Raw genomic sequence first — 13,410 nt, forward strand, 5'->3', positions numbered from 1 at the left:
GTCATCTGTCCAGTAGGCGGACACGAGTGAGTCAGTATCTTGGCATATAGCACAGACTTTGTACTTAGTAGATCACATTAATCACAATTTAAGTGAATGCTTTTAGCTTCTTAATATTAAAGTGAATTATTATAAAATATTCGAATTAACGCATGAGAAAAATAGTCGTAGGCACCGGTTGTATTTTATCAGTATCGATGAAGAAATCGCTTTGCTAGTATTATTTGTTTTATAATAGTTAAAGTCGAAAAATATTTCATTAATGTATTTTTTTACACTTCCTTATTGATTGTCAGATATCTACAAATTATTTTTTTCAAGAATTATATTTATTTTTTATTTTAAACGACGATCGTTTAATTACCAAGATTTGTTGTCATCTTTAAATATTAATGTATATAACAACATTAAAAATAATATAAAATATTAATCATTACCCGTGTAATGTTCGAATGAGTATCTAATGACGTCATAGCACACAAAACATGAGGAAAATATCTACTCATGCGAAACAGGGATCTTGACCGAGTTGTAAGGACATAGGTTAGTGACATCAAGCGAATAACTAAGTGCCAGTTAAGGACATGTGAATTAGATAATATATTGTCGCATTGTTCCAACGGAGGATATTTCCTCAAAGCATTTGTCTTGCTGACCAGTGACAAATGGCAGCTTCTACAAGTTAAGTGTTTTGAATGTTGTTTTAGAATTGAGTTTTGAAACATTGCATTAAATTGTATTAGGTTAACTTTTTCATTTTAAAATTAATTAACTGTAAAAAATAATTTAAAAAAAAAAATTGTCAATTAGTTTAAGTTTACTACAAACTGAAAGTCGGGACCTACCCGAAATGGTTAAAAGTCGTTTTTTTTTTTTTTATAGAATAGGAAGGCGGACGAGCATATGGGCCACCTGATGGTAAGTGGTCACCAACGCTCTTAGACATTGGCATTGTAAGAAATGTCAACCATCGCTTATAGTCAATGCGCCACCAACCTTGGGAACTAAGATTTTATGTCCCTTGTGCCTGTAATTACACTGGCTCACTCACCCTTCAAACCGGAACACAACAATATCAAGTATTGCTGTTTTGCGGTAGAATATCTGATGAGTGGGTGGTACCTACCCAGACGAGCTTGCACAAAGCCCTACCACCAGTAGTTTCGATTATCGGTGAACTTAAAGTATTTATAAAATAAGATAGGTACGCGTGAGACATAGAGTTTTCTACTTTGACGGCGGTTATAATCTGTTGCCACAATAGAAAACGGCCTCAAATTTGCCGTCGAAGGCTATTAATAAGCTTATCTAATACATAGCTTTAAATTAATAGTTATCATTAAACCTATTGTTGTTTGGTTCTATTTTGTTTTACGTATTCATTTTTTTTTTTCGGACGATGTATACGGATTCGGTGTATTGCGTAATTTTAGTTGTATGTAATGAAATAATTCCGTTCAATATTATTAAATTATTTTATACTATATAAATATATTTTATTATACAATAAACACATACATTGATTACATACAAGATACATGTAGAACAGGCTATTTTTTATCTATAGCATGAATCATTTACAATGGATTTTATTTATTTTGACTTTGACGAATTAATTAGTAGAGATATTTTTATAATTTTTTATTAAATATTTATCAAATACAACGGTTGTAACAGTTTATATAAATATTAGATGCAAATATATTCATAATAACATCTTTTTCTGTCGTTAGTTTAATATTTTATCGTTAATTTTCGAATATTAATTACATTTATTTATTTTAAGGAATATAATAAAGTGAAATATGTGACCTATTTTAGTAAATATAATGGTGGTATTTGATTTAAAATAGGGACTATAAAATAAATAAAATTGTAGTCTGTCTGTGATTTCAAAATTATAGACATTTTGAAGTCAATGTGTAGGGTATAAGCTACCAAAACCACAACAGCCACAACTTTTATGTTTGACTATTTGTTCGGAGAATTCTTCAAAATTTTTTTTTTAATTATCATAGAGAATATTCCAATGTACCGTTAAGTATTTTTTATCACAATTGTTTGGCTATTAAAATTATTATTTAGTTTAAGTTTACGTAGATGTTTGTTTATCATTACTTTAGGTTGGTACTACAAACTGTTTTCAGGATTTTTCGTAATTCTTTCGATATCGGATGAAATGCGTTGTTGTGCATAAAATTTTTGATTTTGTTGGTTTTGATAAAACCGTGGGACACATCTACGTTAAACGTATCTATTAAATTAAATAATAAATAATCTTATAATTAAAATAAATCACTATTTAAAATTCGTGAAACTGTACAAAATAACAGATTTTGCAATAACAATGATATATTATTAGTTTTTTATTTATTCTTCATTTTAATTATAACATAATCATAAATTTTATTATATTATTATTATGATAATGTATCACGTGGTCTTTTTTATTTGTTTTTACATATTCACCACAGATAATAAAGTTTATGTTTGGTTTGCTTTTTAATATATTCTCTGAAAGCAACCTGCTTTCATTTGAATTAATATTCTTTACCTGTCATTCTATATGATAACTTTATTTTCTTTTGTTTTAACACGTTACAAAATTTCGCATTAAAAAAATAACTTATAGAATTAAGAAAGTACTACGATTAAGCTATAAATCATATTAATTAACCTAAAAATATTCTATTTCAATATAAAATGTTATTTATTTAATTTTAGATAAGTCAAGCTTTACATTATAACAATTCTTGAATTATTTAAGTTGATTTTAGAGTTTTAAAGCATCATAAATTTTTAATTAACAGAAGTGATAAATTATTAACTTTAAATTCTTAAATCTTAATTTATTCTAAAAGCTATCTATAAAAAATTAAGTATATAAATATTTTCTAAGCGGTATCCATAAATATTAATTCCACAAACCTCAATTGTGTTATTGAAGGCTCATGAATTATTTATAGTAACAAAATCTGATATGAACGTTCAACCAGATTTTGTAAGCAGATCTCATGTATTCGTCCAGCATACTTTATTATGGCAGTGTTTCTATATTTATTGGTATTTTTTTGCGATTTCTAATAATTATAAGGAAATTATTCAAATGATACAATTTAGTTCCGATATATGACAGATGTATTCATTCGTAAAGTCGGCTAATTTTATTATACCTTTTCTCCGATGGTTAAATGTATTGTCATTATAAAGATCTAACGTCACGTCATGAAATTACGTAAATATAACATTAATTTATGAAACAAAATTGTCAGAAATTGCGATTAATTTTGTGGTCATTTAATATGATACAGTTATCTCTTTGACTGCCTGACAGCTAATTCCAGAACATCCATTTAATCTTTTATTATTATTTTTTATTCCTAAATTTTAGAAATCTAACAAAATATGGTTATAAATTTTGTTTTCAATGCTATAATAATTATTGATAAAACAACACCTCATTATTTAGAACGAGTTATACAACAGACATCTCTATCAAATATTCGAATGGGCATGAAAATAGGTAGTGCTTACTACGAAATAGCTAGTAAATTATCACACGTGTAGCCTTCACGGTCAATTTGTTCGATGAATCGTGTAATTAACGTTTTATACACATCTCAAGAGGAAACCGTTTGATCGTCTATAGGTTACGAGGCTTCGTGTCGCAATGTCTCTTGTTTATATGTGCTAATAATATAGTATAGTATGTTTAATTAAACTAGATAAAATACTTTCAATTGATAAAAAAGAGTGGGTATTCATTTTTCGGCATAATAAAAAATAAATTGTATTTATTTTCATACAAAAAGTAATTTGTTGGAAAAGATCCAGTTTCTTGCCGCTTCTTCTCGGTAGAATCTACATTCATGTGATTATAATACTACTAGTTTTCGTCCACGGCTTAGGTACCTTATGTCCTTTTCTATAATCCTGACAACGTAAGGCAAACTTACATTATGATCGGTTGACTAGTTTAGACGTGACAGCCTAACAAACAAACAAAGTCATTATCGCATTAATAATATAAATATTATTTTATTTTTAACACTTTTTTGAATACGAGTATCAAGTTCAAATATTTTTGCAAGCAAAATGTTACGCCATTTTGGGCTGCAAATGAAATACAAATCGAAGTTTTATAAGTTGTTTGTGTTCACATTGGCTAAGTTTGATACTCCTACGCAAGTTTCTGTAAACAAGAGACACGCCTGGACCGATTTCAATACTTCGCATTCCTTATAGTATTGTGAAATTTCATCGCAATAATTCGTACGTACTTTATTTGGACAGTGTTTAGTAATAGCATAGGTGCTGTAACCAAATGTATGAAGTTGTTTATAATTGCGTTGGTATAAGATTTTTTTTTTTTTTTTTATAGAATAGGAAGGCGGACGAGCATATGGGCCACCTGATGGTAAGTGGTCACCAACGCTCTTAGACATTGGCATTGTAAGAAATGTCAACCATCGCTTACATATCCAATGCGCCACCAACCTTGGGAACTAAGATTTTATGTCCCTTGTGCCTGTAATTACACTGGCTCACTCACCCTTCAAACCGGAACACAACAATATCAAGTATTGCTGTTTTGCGGTAGAATATCTGATGAGTGGGTGGTACCTACCCAGACGAGCTTGCACAAAGCCCTACCACCAGTAATTCGTATATTTCGTTCAATCTATAAGTTATATATATAAACAGTATTTGTTGATTTTGATCTTACTATAAAATATTGCAGTCTTTGAGGAAGGTTTTTGTACCGCCAAACTTAGTATACTTGTGTTCCGATTTGAACGGTGACTGATTCAGTAACTACAGGCACAAGGAAGATGCCATCTTAGTTCCCAAGGTTGGTGGCGCATTGGCGATGTAAGGTATGGTTAATATTTTTTACAGCGCCAATGTCTATGGGCGTTTGTAACTACGTAAAATCAGATGGTCGTAACATTCGCTCGTTCGCCTACCTATTGTATAAAAAAAAATACATTGGTTTTAAACGTGAATTTAGTTAGATGTTTTTTTTTTGACAATATATTCTAAGATCATGTAGTCTGTTGGTATAATTGTAGAAAATGAGTTCGGAAATCTTATCACACGTAATGTGAATTTAAAGAAGTAGATATTTATATGCTAAAGTTCAAATCACTCTGTTGCTCAGTTTCTGAAATAAAGACAAGGCAATATACAAAATACTATTTCCATAATTTTGAGTTTTTAGTAGGGAAGTTGTGATTTAGTTCCAAATATATAAATGTTGATATTCTATTATGAGGATTAAATTACAAAAAAAAACCAGTCACGTTTTGAAGAATCGTGAATCATATCAATTATATTACGTGAAGTATTAATAAAATAAAGTCACTCGGACATGACGGTGTAATATATGGATATGGATTTTAAATTGCTTTTTTTAAGTGACAATAGTAGGTTGGCACTGACCCTGCCTCTGGGGTTGCGGGTTCGATACCCACCCTGAGTCTGGGTGTATTATTTATATAAGTATGTACTATGTATTTAAACATTTATTTACCATGATATTATATATAGACGAGCCGGTTAGCGTGGTTGGTAGAAACCTGCCTTCACGCCGAAGGTTGTGGGTTCGATTCCCACCCAGGACAGACATTTGTGTGCATGAACATGTCTATTTATCCTGAGTCTGGGTGTAATTATCTATATAAGTATGTTTTTGCAAAAGAAAAGTAGTATATGTAGTATATCAGTTGTCTGGTTTCCATCATGTACAAGCTCTGCTTACTTTGGGATCAGATGGCCGTGTGTGAAAAATGTCCCAGGGTAATATTATTATATTATTATTATTATATATATAACATATGTATATCAGTCGGCTGTTACTTATAACACAGACACGACAACACAAGTTGTCTACCATAGGAATAGACAACCCTGTGATAATATATAAGGATTATCATAATTTATGAACTGCCTTCGATGTAATTGTAGAGGGTAATATTTGAATAATGTTATTGGGGAAAGATGATATTTGATTAAATCTATGAAGTACATCGGAAAAAAATATATTTACGATAGCATCTATACCTGCATTAGAAATAGCAAAGTAAACAAAACAATGGGATTCCATTCTCATTGTCATTCAAAAACCCATTATTTTCTTCGTATAAGTACAACTCATAATCCCGTAATCCGTAGCTATTAATGTTAAACCTATGTTTTATTGTCTACACGTGCATCAAAGCTTCGAGGAAGCGATACGTCAAAGCGTCTTTGGTGCCAAAGGTTGTTTCCGTATAAAGATTATGATGTAAAGCCTATTATGACAATATTGTTCAAGAATGTATAAAGCGAATACAGATTATAAAATAATCAAATTTAAAAATTTAGTAATCATTAATATTTACCTAGGTTTCGAGCTTACTCTACGCTTCTTACGAATTATAAACAAAAAAGCACATGAGTGGTGCTTGCTTAAATTTGAACCCGCAATCATCGTTCACGACTCACGTGTTCTAACCATTCTGCCATCGCGGCTGTTACATACTAAATACATTTCTACGATAGGCAAGCATATTAAAATACCCCACTGACAGAGGCATTATCTAGTTTACATAGATATTTCAGAGAATATTAATATATGCTTACATCGGGTGAAACGTACGATATGTCAAGACAGGTTAGTCACGGCACGGCGTATTCCCAGTATGGTAAGCATTTGTTTACTCGAACACGACGCCACACGATGTTCACAACAAGGTCTTGTGTTTGTTACATCGTTAAATATCTAATAATGTTTATGTTGCTAATTTCACTTTAAAAACTATAATGCTATATGTTCTTCAGTTTGTTGTTTTTTATTGATTAGACAATTAATTTTTAATTTCGTTCTCATAACTTTTTCGAAAAAATATTACTGCCAGTTTTCCATATGAGACTTTTCACCATGGAGGCATTATATTGTATTGTTTTTATTGACCTCCATAAAAAATAACACAACATGTATTTTTTTAGTTTTTTTATGTAGCTATACTAAAGGTCAGCGCAACACAAGTTTAAGCATTGTATCGGTAAGCGATAATGCTATGCGTCGTAGTAACGTGAAAATCGAACCCCCCCTTTGGCGACACTTGTTAGTATAAAACATACGTAAAAGTATCCACGTCTATAAGGAGGAGATCACTTACTATGATAATATATATCAACGCTTTGTATTCTGTGATCCAGTTTGATTTTATGGCCTTAAAAATGTAAGACAGTATCTTTAGAATGGCCAGCGTGGCAGAAATCGGTCTTGATCACATCATCAATTAATGGTCTGTGATTGTCATTACCATCATGGTCCTGTCACAATAATGTTTAGATTTTATTTCATATATAAAATACTCATATACATATAAAAAAAATATTATAAATTATTAAAATTGTGAATATCATTAATATTAATTTAACGACACGTTTTAAGACTTAAATATCATTATGGTAGTGTTTACTCAGTTGACGAGTAACGATGTTAGCTAGAAGGTCAAACGTATATCGTTTTCAAACATCGTACAGTTACGACAATGTAAAAAATGTTGTTTACACATTTATGTTAATTTTGACTATTCACTTTATTTAATTAACTAAAGTAATTATCGTCATTTTTTAGACTAATCATGTTTACTTTTTTATTGTATTTTAAATTGTAACGAGTTTTTGTTCCTTTACTAGTCAAGCACGTAGGATATTATACTAAAACCCAAGAACTATTATTATTTAGGCTCAGAATGTCATGATGTGCCATCGTATAAAAGGCCGGCAACGCACCTGCAAGCCCTCCAGTGTTGCAGGTCATGAGTGGTGGTAGTAACTTTCCAGCAGTTGAGGCGCTAGACCGTTTGCCTTCTCTTACATAATAAAATAGCCATATACAACAGACCACCGGAGATTTCGCCATTTTATCATATATCATTAGAATGTTTAAAAAATGCAATAAATCAAACTTTATTGTCCTGAAAAATGGCTTGTATGAACTATTAATCACTTGTCAGCGAAGGTATTTTTGTAATGAATACTAATTTCTACTGTCACTTTCTGACGCGGCTTCTTCGATTCTCATGTATTTGTCAGTAGCAGTTGCATAATGTTGTTATAAGGTGTTTTCATACGGACAGTATCCAATATTATCACAAAATGGTCTGTACAAAATTGTTATATTGTGTTGAAACCAAAAATGTTCAATATTTCTCTGTTGGGTTGTTGCACAACTACCCTTTTTATTATTATTATCAGCTAGGACATATGCTCATTTCTTCACATTTTATATGTAAAAAAAAGTTGTTGGACACGCTCGTCTATCAATATAAATATATTGAGGAAGTATTTGTACTACTGCGTGATTGTTGTGATGGAATTCAATTGTAAATTCCATGGTACACTTTTACCATCATTATTATCCGTCATGAATTTGGTGTCTGTGCCGCGAGAAGTAAGAAAAGATTTCCATTAAATTTAGTTCCAAGCTTAGGCAGTCTTTCTGACACTAACCCTTAATGATTTTGTTAGTGATATTCGTATTGGTTCTCGGACACCATTTTTTTTTTGTTATATATTTTGTACTTAATCAGTAGATGGTATAATATAATAGTACATCAGTACCACCATACCATTAGACTTGGACTAAAGAATTTGTTTTATAAACTTACGAAACTTAATGTATAGCAAAAATTTATTACCTTATTTAAACTAGTGAACGAGTCTATTGATTTTTAATTAATGTTAATAAATTAAATAATAACTTGTTTATACAAATGTAAATCTTAAATTGTTTTATATTATGACATTTTAAAATACCAAAAGAGTAGGCTTTTTACTTGGCGGTAGAGCTTTGTGAAAGCCGGTCTGGGTAGGTACCACTTACTCATCATATATTCTACCGCCAAGCAGCAATACTTTGTATTATTGTGTTCCGATTGGAAGATTGAGTTAGCCAGTGTAACTATAGGTACTAGGGATGTAACATCTTAGTAACCTTGGGAAGGTTGGTGGCGCATGGGTTTTGTAAGGAGTGGTTAATATTTCTTGCAGCGCTAATGTCAATATAAGAGGTGTTACTTACCATTAGGCGGCCATTTAATAAATCAGGCCGCACAATAATTAATTATTATATATAATTTAGAATCATACATCGGGTTTTTTTTTATTGATGAGAGTAAAATTTCTAGGTCGAATGAATTGCACTCTTACGATTTATTTAAACATTTCTGACGCATACTAATTTCGTTGCGGTCACATGTAAATTGCATGGATTTTCTATATTCTTTAAATTCCATGTATAGTTTTTTTTTCTTTGTTTAAATAAACATTAACAAAATTGTCTAATTATTTCGATGGAATTTCATATGGAGATACCTTGAACCGTGTTTGGGACACAGGCTTTACTTTTTTTATAAAATTATTAAGAGAGATATACCTATATGACACACGAACGAGGTTGCCCTTAAAATTAATATGGAATAAATTAAATGTTGTAATAACTCAAGCATTTTAATCTAGCATGTTAAATATTGCATGTTTTAAAAAATTATAAGTTACATTAATTATGTTGTATGTAGGTTAGTGGTACCGAAATTTTAACTATCTGTATGTATGAGAGACTTATGCATAATCTATATATAGAATCATTGTATTACGCGCAAATCTGTTGCGTACCTTTTATCGTGTTGTTATGTCCAGAGGGTGGATCTACCAGTTATCTGTCCGATAGCTGGTTGGAATCACTACGGGTACGCGACCCCGGACTGCTCTAGCTACTAGTGTCACATTCCTGTATCTTCCGTGATCACAGTATCCTCACCCTTCTCCTTGATGCGCTGTTTCCCAAAATTATCCCAGTCTCACGCCCTTGCTCCCACGTCCCACGTCCCAACGGCAGAGACGTCAACACCGAGTCTCTAAAAAAGAAGGAAAATTAATATTAAACCCGGAGCGGTGCCTCCGTTTAGGCGTAAGCCAGTTACCTGCGACCAAACCAGCACCATACGTATTGACTCGTCATTCCTGCGGATCTTGCTGGGGAGGAGGAGAGGGTGGCATGGGTACTGGGCAAGCCCGTGTTGCCATAAAGTCGCCTGGTCCAGGCGTAGCAGCATCCATGGAGAGGACACTTCGCACACCTGTCTTGCAGGTGGAAAACAACACGGAGAGTGGCAGTCACCGGTTATAAGTCAGCATGAATAGGCGTAAGTGCGGACGCCAGGGGCCACTCTTGACAGTAAGAGGATCCATCGTAGATCCATTGATCAGCTACCGCCTGCTTTAAGTCGGGCAGCCCCCGATCAATAAGGTACTGATCCGCCTCAGCGTTAACTTATTCCGCCTGGGTGAACGGAACACAAGCCTTACTGTGACATTAACCACCTGCTCAAAGGAACAAAAATCCCAAAACCCACACCAATGCTGCTTTCATGCGCTTTGCGACATGGAATGTCCGAACGATGAGGACAGGCTTCCTGAACAGCTACGGAAGCTCCGATTGCGCCCAAGAACTGCGCAAAATTTACAGTATCGACGTGGAGCTTAAAAGGCTCAATATCGATATTGTAGCCTTACAAGAGACCAGAACTGAAGACGAAGGGTCTTTGCGTGAAGCTAACTACACTTTTTACTGGAAGGGCAAGAGTTCCTTGGAAACACGAGAGCATGGTGTAGGTTTCGCGGTTCGAAACCATCTCATAAACGCCATAGAGACACCTGTACGCGTTTCCGAGCGGATTATGGTCTTGCGTCTAAATTTTGTATTTAGCGGCTTTGTCACGCTAATTTCCGCTTACGCTCCGACGCTTAGTTCAAAACCTGAGACCAAGGATCTATTCTACGGCCAGCTCGATGAGACAGTGCGCAGGGTGAATCCAACTGACAGACTGCACATTTTGGGTGACTTTAATGCCCGCGTCGGTCAGGGCACATCAGCATGGCCTTAATGCCTCGGCGCATACGGCATAGGCAAGCTTAACGACAACGGACAACGATTGATAGAGTTTTGCTCAAGGCACCAGCTGTGTGTTACCAACACCTTTTTTAAAGGCAAAATGATGCGGAAAGTCTCGTGGATGCACCCTCGATCTAAACACTGGCACCAATTAGACCTTGCTCTTACAAGAAGGAGGGATCTACGGGAAACCCTCCACACGCGGGCGTTTCACAGTGCCGAGTGCGACACCGATCACAGCCTCGTTGCTACTAAAGTCCGACTTGTCCCTAGGAGAGTCCATTCTTCCAAACCACTCGGTCGAAAAAAAAAATCCTTTCTCCTCGTGACATGGAAGTAGTGGAGTCATTTGGGGAACTCGTCCGCGAAGAAGTTGCAACTTGGGACAGTACGGCATCAGCGCGAGTCAAGGGAAAAAGTCAAGTCTCTTCTCACTGACACTGCAGGCAAGGGTTTTGGCTATCAAAAAGCAAAATCTTATGACTGGTTTCAAGAAAACGAGGAGCACTTACTTCCCTTGATTGACTCAATACGCCAAGCTGCTTTAAATTTTCACCTTAACCCTTGCGATGCGACGCGTGAAGATCTCACGAAGGCAAAAGCCTCACTCCAGCGTAGCACGCGTTTCTTTGTAAATGCGTATTGGACAGAGCTTTGCCAAAGCATCCAAGCGTGCGCAAACGCGGGGGATATTGGCGGGGTGTACGCGGGCATCAAAAGAGCTCTTGGACCTACTCCAAAAAGACGGCACCTCTCAAGGAAACTGACGGTTCTGTTATAACAGACAGCACCCGTCAGATGGCAAGATGGGTAGAATACTACAAGAGGCTCTACTCGTGCCCAGTGGATATTCAGTCAGAAGCAGTGGAGCTTGTCCCGAATCTGGCAACTTGGCACGAGCTAGACGTTGCACCCACAGTAGAGGAACTTCATCTGGCCGTCAAGAAGCTCAAATGCGGAAAAAGCCCCGAAAAAGACGATGTTGTCACCGAAGTCGTCAAGCTTGAGTGTCTCTTACCCATCCTTCATAACCACCTGGCTAAGTGCTGGGAAGAAAACTACGTCCCTCGGGATATGCGAGATGCTAACATCGTCACTCTTTATAAAGGCAAAGGCGATCGTGGCGACTGCAACTTTTACCGCGGAATATCTCTTCTTAGCATCGTCGGTAAAGCCTTTGCCAGGGCCATTTTAGGCAAACTACGAAGGCTCGCCGACCGCGTATACCCTGAGGCACAATGTGGTTTTAGGTCCCAGCGGTTGATCGCTGTCGACATGATATTTTCACTCAGACAGCTACAAGAAAAGTGTAGGGAGCAACATACCCCCTAGTCATTGCGTTTGTAGACCTAAACAAGGCTTTTGACTCCGTGAGCAGAGAGGGGTTGTACTCGGTTCTTGTCAGAATTGGATGCCCCCCAAAACTCCTAAGGATAGTGCAATCGTTCCACGAAGGTATGGAAGTCACCGTCCTGCACAATGGCAACACATCCACGCCATTCGACGTACGCCGTGGTGCTCGTCAAGGTTGTGCACTGGCCCCCACCTTGTTCGGAATATTCTTCTCGGTGCTTCTGAAGGTTGCTTTTGGAGATGAACAGCAAGGCGTCCACTTACACACGCGAACCGATGGTAGGCTGTACAACATCTCAATGCTCAAGTCCAAACGCCACAGGGAGGACCTATTTGTAGATAGTCTCCTCTTCGCTGACGACGCTGCCTTCGTTGCTCATGACCAAGCTCAACTCCAGAGTCTAATGGACAAATTTGCCAGAGCGTGCGACCTCTTTTCAATGTCCATAAACTGCAAGAAGATCGTTATTTTAGCGCAAGGATGTTTAGAGCAACCAGTCATCTTGCTTAACGGCGCACCTTTATAGGTGGTTAACAAATTTTGCTTGGGTCGCATTTGTCGAGCAACCTCTCGCTTGATGCAGAGATCGACTTCCGCATCGGCAAAGCAGCCTCTACGTTCGGGAGGCTCTGTACAAGGGCTTGGGATAACAGACACCTTACGGTGAAAACGAAAATGCTTGTTTACCAATCATGTGTCCTAAGCACACTCTTGTATGGAGCAGAAACGTGGACAACGTACGCAAAACAAGAACGCCGACTAAACACATTTCACTTGCGCTGTCTTCGGAACATTCTGGGCATCACATGGCAGGATCGCGTGACAAACGAGTCTGTTATAGGCGAGGCACAGCTGCCTAGCATCATTCTCAAAAAAAAAAAAACGGTTACGGTGGCTGGGACACGTGCATCGACTCGTCTTCCAAGGCAAATACTACTGGGAGAGGTTGTGGATGCAAAAAGGTCTGTAGGGCGGCCTATGCTCCGTTACAAAGATTGCGCTAAGCGTGATATGGTTGCGTTTAACATCCCTAGCAATCGATGGGAGGAACTGGCAGAGGACCGCGCCAAGTGGCGGCGCCTTATTCACGAAGGTCAATCAAAGCATG

General features: G+C 36.0%; 1 protein-coding gene across 1 annotated transcript in view; it reads left to right on the top strand.

The window, feature by feature from the left end:
- The window catches only part of LOC126773733 (serine/arginine repetitive matrix protein 2), a 119,219-nt gene that overhangs the window by 8,376 nt on the left and 97,433 nt on the right, over positions 1–13,410 (top strand). The gene's annotated exons all lie outside the window — the stretch shown is intronic.

This window comes from Nymphalis io, chromosome 15 (genome assembly GCF_905147045.1).
Source record: "Nymphalis io chromosome 15, ilAglIoxx1.1, whole genome shotgun sequence".
NCBI classification, from domain to species: Eukaryota; Metazoa; Arthropoda; class Insecta; order Lepidoptera; family Nymphalidae; genus Nymphalis; species Nymphalis io.